This window comes from Anopheles stephensi, unplaced genomic scaffold, assembly GCF_013141755.1.
Source record: "Anopheles stephensi strain Indian unplaced genomic scaffold, UCI_ANSTEP_V1.0 ucontig141, whole genome shotgun sequence".
NCBI classification, from domain to species: domain Eukaryota; kingdom Metazoa; phylum Arthropoda; class Insecta; order Diptera; family Culicidae; genus Anopheles; species Anopheles stephensi.
The window spans coordinates 1-7,500 of record NW_023405060.1 but is presented as its reverse complement, the minus strand read 5'-3'; the positions used below and the strand labels follow the sequence as shown (position 1 = coordinate 7,500).

The following is a 7,500-nucleotide window of genomic DNA, read 5'->3' as shown; positions in this document are numbered from 1 at the left end:
ACGACTCCATGGAGCCGGCCGTCTGCCACCACAGTCCTGTGCCGTTCTACGGGCCTATCACCCTCTGTGGGATAATGGGCCACCTTCAAGTTAGACTTGAACTGTTTGCACCGTGCGTAGCAGATAACGGACCGGTCCAGTACACGGCATCGGACAGACGAGGCCCCCTCGTCGTCCCTACGTGCTGAGCTCTTCCCGTTTCGCTCGCAGCTACTCAGGGAATCCCGGTTGGTTTCTCTTCCTCCTCTTATTAATATGCTTAAATTCTGAGGGTCGTCACACATCACTTGAGGCCTACAGACTCCACTGTCACAATGATGCGACGGGAGAAGCGGTGATAAATCACCCCTGTCGTGCTAACCTCACTCACCCACACGGCGTGAGCACGTCTCGCGACTGCAACTGGATGCGAGGAAAGATACGAGCGCGTTGGGCCGCAAGTGTTACTCGACCCGAGCCAACCGGTGGAAGTCCCCGTGCAATTGGTGATAACCTTATATGCTGTGGTGGATACATCCGTTGGTTGATACTAGAGGTCGAACCGTGCGACTTGACGCGCGCTCGCTCTTCACCCATGCTCACATGTGTGTGTGTGTGTTTAGGTTTGTGTACCATACCTCGTATGTCTCTCTGTGTTAGCACTCTCACTTTCAGCGCCCACGGTCCCGACAAGGATGCGGATCCGAGCACGCCATGCTGCGACAGCCTACCCCCCTATGATGGGGTCAGGACGGTCAGTTTGGTTAGAGTGTTGAGATAACTTGGTAGGCACTCAAGGATGTGTGCATCGGTCGGGTTGAGTCGTCCGATGCGCCATATGCGTTCAACGTGTCGATGTTCATGTGTCCTGCAGTTCACATTCTGACGCGCATTTAGCTGCGGTCTTCATCGATCCATGAGCCGAGTGATCCCCTGCCTAGGGTTTAACGTACACACCGAACTAGTTGATGAATGGAACCGAAGTCCATCCATCCATTATACACATACCAACACACAACTCTGGTTCCCTAGTACCACACTGCAGGCGCCCACGGCCCCGACGGATGCGGAGCCGAGCACGCCAAAGTGCGACTGTCGATCACCCCGTTGTGACACGACAATCAGTCAGTGTATAAGGTACCCGGTACTACCAAAGTGTGCATCTTTACTGACCTTCGCCGAGGCAGTGGTATGTGTATCCCTTTGAAAGAGTTGCTTTCGCTCAACTCTACCAAGTGTGCTACACCATCTTGTGGTTGTAGCGTGCGCGTCAGCATGTGATGCCGACGATGCGTTTGGCAACCTCACTCCCGGACTTGTTTGATCGGTAATGATCCTTCCGCAGGTTCACCTACGGAAACCTTGTTACGACTTTTACTTCCTCTAAATCATCAAGTTCGGTCAACTTCGGCCGTGCCAACTGCAGCTCACGAAGGAACCGCGGAAGGTATGCCTCCAGAGACCTCACTAAATAATCCATCGGTAGTAGCGACGGGCGGTGTGTACAAAGGGCAGGGACGTAATCAGCGCTAGCTAATGACTAGCACTTACTAGAAATTCCAGGTTCATGGGGACCGTTGCAGTCCCCAATCCCAACTAAATGAGCATTTGGGTGATTTCCCGTTCCTCTCGGAATGGGGGCGCCTATTGGCGAGAACACGCTGCTGCCCACATTGTAGCACGCGTGCAGCCCAGAACATCTAAGGGCATCACGGACCTGTTATCGCTCACTCTCACCTTGCTAAACACAAGTTGTCCCGCTAAGCAGGGCAAACTAGTGCGACGACCGCCCGCGAAGGCGCCGCCGCCCCGTAACGTCAGGTGCGCCCGGAGGCACACTGCTGACAGCGTTCTAGTTAGCTTGTTTGAGTCGCGTTCGTTATCGGAATTAACCAGACAAATCATTCCACGAACTAAGAACGGCCATGCACCACTACCCTTAAATTTGAGAAAGAGCTCTTAATCTGTCTTACCTCGATAAGTTCGGACCTGGTAAGTTTTCCCGTGTTGAGTCAAATTAAGCCGCAAGCTCCACTTCTTTTTTTTTTTTTTAAATTGCATTCGTTTATTCATTTAAATTTATAAATGTTTTTCCGCGTTACTTATTTATAAACAATAAACGATACAGAAACACGCATGAACAATTATAAAACGAATAAACCTCTCCATTGCCGGCGGCCTTCCCGACGGAGGCGTAGCCACCGGCTGCAATGGCGTCCCTGACTACATTTAGTAAGGGCACGCGCCCCGCCTAGCTATTCGTAAACGCAACATTAAAAAATGAAGGACTTACGTTTACACACCTAACATTAACGAAGCGGGCGTGCCCGCGGTTCGTCAAGTCTCCATTTTTCCTAATACTAACGATGAGTATGTACGCACACACACATGCACACACATAATCACGCTAACACTTTGACGCTTACGGTGGGACAGAACAAACATCCGCACAAAACGTAAACGAACAAGACGGACCTAACTCTCACCGTGCACGCGCACGCTCTCTCTCCCACTGCTGGTCGGGTACGAACATCCGCACAAAGCGGACGACGCAAAATGCCGAACGTACCCGAACCGAGCGCACGCGCGCTCTCTCTCGCCCGACTGTGCTAGAACGAACGACCGCACAAAGCGGAGACGGCAAAATGCCGGTCTCGCCCGGTCGTGTTTTCGCACGCTCGCTGACTGGCCGATCGTTTCGGCCGTAACCGCTCCCACTCAACGCGTAGACGTGTTGGTGGTCGCGATGGCGGCTTCTACGTCGGCCGACATTAAGCCGCGATGGCGATCCTGTCGCTCGTGGCGGCGTTGGCGTTCTCGCGCGCGCCTGTTGGCCCGTCGTCGGGCTAGCTCCTCCTCCGTCGGCGGTGCTCTACTTCGGCGAGTTCGTCCCGAACGCAATGGCGGCAATGTACCCGCGCGTAATTGGGCACGATATTCCCGCTGCCGTTGGTTCCGCCTTAGCCGACGACGAAGTAACACTTCGGCCGATGGCGGAACCCGTTCGGGCCGAACTGGGCGTTGACTCTCCTGCTGCTGATTGGACGGGTGCTGTTGTTGGTCCATGTCCATCTCCCCGATGGCGGATGTCTGCCGTTGCCGGCGTCTTCGCCGTTGGCCAGCGTTTCTGGCTCACGGCGGACCTGTTGCCGAACGCGTTCCGCCAGCTCATTGGCGGAAACGATCCCGCCAGCGATGGCCGCGTTTTCGGCAACCTGCTGCTCCAGCCACCTTTGTTGTAGGAAGCTGCAGATCCGCCGTGCTGCCGTGGCCGTTCGCTGCCAAGCCTCCGGGCTCGACAGCAGAAAACGCTCCAGCTCATCGGGGGAAATGACGACGCCGTCCGCGTCCGTCAGGAACTGCACTCTTATGTCGGCGAACCTCGGACAGTGGAACACCACATGCTCTGCCGACTCCACGGTGTTGTCGGCGCAGAATGGGCAGGTCGGGGCAGAGGTGAAAACCCATAGCATGTAGGTACTCCCGGAAGAAGCCATGTCCGGAGAGTACCTGGCTAAGGAAGAAATCAACCTCGCCGTGCTTCCTACCTACCCAGCCGGCAATATCCGGCAGCACGCGGTGAGCCCATCGTAGGAACCTGCTCGCGGTCGGATGAGCGGCATCCTGGTCCCACGATGTCTGCCACTGCCTGATGGTCGCCGAGTGCTCCAGCCGCTTGATGACCTCCTTGTCTATCAGCACCCGCCTCTGCAACGCCCGTTGGTGCCTGGTATAGCACCGCGCGATCTCGTCCACCTGCAGGTGTAGCGGGACCAGTCCAGCCAGCACTACCGCCGTGTCGTAGCCGACGGTACGGAAGGTCCTGGCGACACCTTTCGCCAAAGGTCGCGCAGCTGCTCCAGTTTCCGCCTGCACCACTGGAACTTCACCGCCTCCGCCCAGATGGGTGCCGCGTATCGCACAAACCGAGTCCGCCACTGCTGCCAGCAGCCGACGTTTAGCCATCCTCGGTCCGGCGTGGTTGGACATCACGCCGGTGGCCAGCTTCACCACACGGAGTGCCTTTGCGGTGGCCTTCTCGACGTGTGGCTTCCACGAGAGGTGGTCGTGAAGCATGACCCCGAGGGTAGCGTATCGCCGGCTTCGAGCGGACCTCGACGCCGTTGATCACTACGGGCACCGCTGGATGGCCCCGACGCAGGACTGGAGATGAGGACGATCTCCGTCTTTTCCGGGGCCAGCTGCAACCGATGTTGCTCCATCCAGGCGGAAATCGCTGCCACAGCTTCCTCTGCTACACCTGCCGCCTCCTCCGGTGTACACCCCTTGGCGAGTACTGCCAGGTCGTCCGCAAAGCCGATGACGGATGCACCTTCCGGCAGCTGCACTCCGAACACGCCGTCGTACAGGATATTCCACCGGGTGGGGCCCAGAATGGACCCCTGCGGAAACACCTGCCGTCTACTCGGCGTGGTTACCGGACCGGAGCTGGTATCCTACGTCAGCTCACGGTCGGTAGGAGAAGTACTCCTGCAGGATGCTGTCGCAGTCCTGAGGGCACTCCTTTGGTCTGCAGAGCCAGTGCTGATGGCCTGCCAGTCTGAGGAATTGAAGGCGTTACGGACGTCCAGAGCAACGACAGCAGGCAGCGCTTGTCGCGTCTATTCGTTCGCCGAAACTCATCGCAGATCTGGCAGCCTCCATCACCAGCCCAACCGCCTGAAGTGTCGACCGACCACGCCGAAAGCCGAACTGGTATCGGAGAGGAGCGGCTCCGTCGCATCTCGACTGTGGTCGTTCAGGCGGTTCAGCAGTACTCGCTCGTACACCTTGCCGGGCGTGTCCAGCAACATCACCGGTCTCACCGATGACGGCTCGCCGGGGGTTTTTCCCGGTTTGGGAAAGCAGCACCAGCTTCGCCTTCCTCCATTGCCGCGGGAAGCGGCCAGCATCCATCTGCTCCTGGAGGAGCCTCGCGAACGTCGTCGGATGCGCCCGGATGGCGCCGAAAGGGCAGCGTTCGGCAGTCCATCCAGGACCGGGGCGCCTTCCGATGGGTTCAGGCCAGCTGCGATGTCGAGCAACTCCTGCTCCGTCACTGGCCCTGATGTCGACGCCGTCCGATTCGATGGTAGGCCAGGCAACAGGGGGGTGGTTCGGGCACAGCGCGTCCACAATGCGCTGCAGAACGGCCGGATCGCGTTCTTGTGCGACGCGGCTCCCTCCGAGCCGTCGCAGGAGCTCCCCCTGCCACCTACCCGTCTCATCATCCTCCAGGTGTTGCAGAAACTCGTTGTAACGGTCCCGCTTGCTAGCCCGGATCTCAGCTGTCAGCAGCTGGCGGGCCTCCTGGTGCCGTGCAGAAGCTGTTCTGCGGGCTGCCGTGTCGCTAGTCGGTACCCTGCTGTACCGTTCCCAAGCCAGGCGGCAGTTCTCCCGTAGCCGGCCGATTTCTGGTGTCCACCAGTACGCCGGACGTCCTGTGTGGCCGACTGACGGGGAAACCTCCGCCATGATCTCGCTGCACGCCGGCTCAGGGTTCGGGTCAGGCCCTCAGGGTCCGTGGCCTCCTCCACGAAGTTGGCTGCCCGCAACGCGATGTCGAACAGCTCCCGTAAACTCCTTTGCCCGCCAGCGTCTGCCCGCTGCTCTCACTGCTGGTGCTGCTTCTGCTTCTGCTCCCGTAGAGTTGCGGCTCGTTGCCGCCGGCCTTTCCCCCACCTCGAAGCGGATGTACCGGTGGTCGCTGAATGAGTAAGTTCCCAGCATCCTCCATTGCCTGTCGGGGTCCCCGACGAGGTCCTGCCTGCTGATGGAAGTACTGGCGAAGGCGACGTCCACAATGCTCGGGCGAGCGACGCCGTTCCCGAGGAAGGTGGCTTCCCTCCCCAGGTTCAGGACGTCGAGCCCGAGACCCTCCGCCAGCTGTAGCAGTTCCTCCCCTTCGCGTTGGTCCTGCTGCTGCCCCAGGCGCTATGCCAGGCGTTGAAGTCGCCGGCAAGCAACACTCGGGGCGTCCTGAGGCGAGCACCTCAATGCGTTGCAGCATCTCGACAAACTGGGGAACCCCGATGCTTGGCGACGCGTAACACGCTATGATCGTGACGCCTGCCACGTCCGCCGCCACGATGCCGGGAAAACTCGAGCTCCAGATCCGCTGAACCGGGTGGGAGTATCCGCTCGCGACAATGGCCACCAGCCTGTCGCGGTCCACCACCCAGTTTGCGTTCCCGTCCGGAACCGAACTCAGCTCGCACACCACCATAACGTCCACCCGCTCCGTCCGCATTGTGTGGAGAGCCAGGTCCTGCGCACTCCGACTCCTGTTGGTGTTAACCTGCAGGACCTGGAGGTGGCTCCCCACAGACATGCTTAGCGGCGGGGGGGAAGGTTAGCTCCCCTGCAGCCGTGCGCTGCAATTCGATGTGGTCCTCCACACCGAATGCAGCTAACCGCACTGCTGCAGCTGGCCGCCCGATGGCCAGGAGCTCCGCATCTGATGCAGCAGTTGCTGCGATCGGGCCCGACGCAGTCCGCTGCCATGTGGCCCCTTTCCAGGCACCGGAAGCAACGGCGCTTTGCCGCCTCCAGCCTGGGGGCCTCCTCCAGCCGACACGAGGAGTAGTCTATAATAAGGCGATCTTTTTGGAGCAGGGCTTCCGCTTCCACTCGCGGTAGCCGCACGCGGGCCCGCTTTGTGGCATCTGCCCGCTCCCAGATGCGAAGCGAGGCCACCGCTGGCTCCTTGGCGAGTGCCGCCTTCAACGCCTCCCTGATCGTCTCCTCCTCCGTGAGGTTGTCGACGTTTTTCAGAACAACCTCCGCCATCTCCGTCAGGACCCTGGCGGATCCCAGCTCTCCCAGCGTGGACTGAATGCGGCTGCACAGCGCCGCCGAGTCCATGTCCGTGCCAGCTCCATCCGAAGGTTCCCCTTCGGTGTCCGCTTGCCGATACGGATGCAGTGCTGGACATCCTCCAGGCCGGGCTCGTCCGGATGGGTCGGTACATCTCGGCGAAAGAGACCCCCGGTGCTGGGACCACCAGAATGGCGTCTGGTCGTCGCCTTTTCGTCCGCCGTTTGCCTGTGCGGGGCGTTGGCTCTTGGTTGCTGGTTGCGGCCGCTGCCGCTGCTGAGGTGCAGCTGAAGGCTGGGCCTTTTGCCGCTTCCCCACAACCTGCCAACCACCTACCAGGGCGTCACGGTAGGATTGCTGCTGCTGCCGCCTGGTTTCCGATGCCGGAAAGTCGTACGGCTGTTGCAGGGGCTGGGACCGCTGCCCGTGCCCGCTCCTCGCCCTCATCTGCTTCTCTTCCTCCTGGATCTCACGGCGCAGCTGCTCCTGCAGTTCCAGCATGCGATGCTGGGCAGGACCCTGCGACTGGCGTGCCTCGGCTCTCTCCCTCTGCTGAGAGCGCCTGAGTGTCCTTTTGCTGGGCTGCAACTTGGAAGGCTTGGTTTCCCAAGCGCACGCCAGTCGCTGAATTCTCCAGCTGCACAACGGTTCGCACCCCCGTTCGATATATTCGAGCTCCGCACGGAGCCTCGAATTCTCCTCCTG

General features: G+C 59.7%; 2 non-coding genes across 2 annotated transcripts in view; both read right to left on the bottom strand.

Moving 5' to 3' along the window:
* Positions 1 to 296, bottom strand: part of LOC118515323 — a 4,267-nt gene extending 3,971 nt beyond the window's left edge. Inside the window, exon 1 of the ribosomal RNA XR_004907019.1 lies at positions 1 to 296. This exon is cut by the window's left edge and continues 3,971 nt beyond it. This is a non-coding gene — a ribosomal RNA (large subunit ribosomal RNA).
* A 470-nt stretch (positions 297 to 766) lies between these two features.
* Positions 767 to 924, bottom strand: LOC118515322. The gene has a single exon (XR_004907018.1). It is a non-coding gene; the product is annotated as a 5.8S ribosomal RNA (ribosomal RNA).
* Between the last annotated feature and the right edge of the window lie 6,576 nt (positions 925 to 7,500).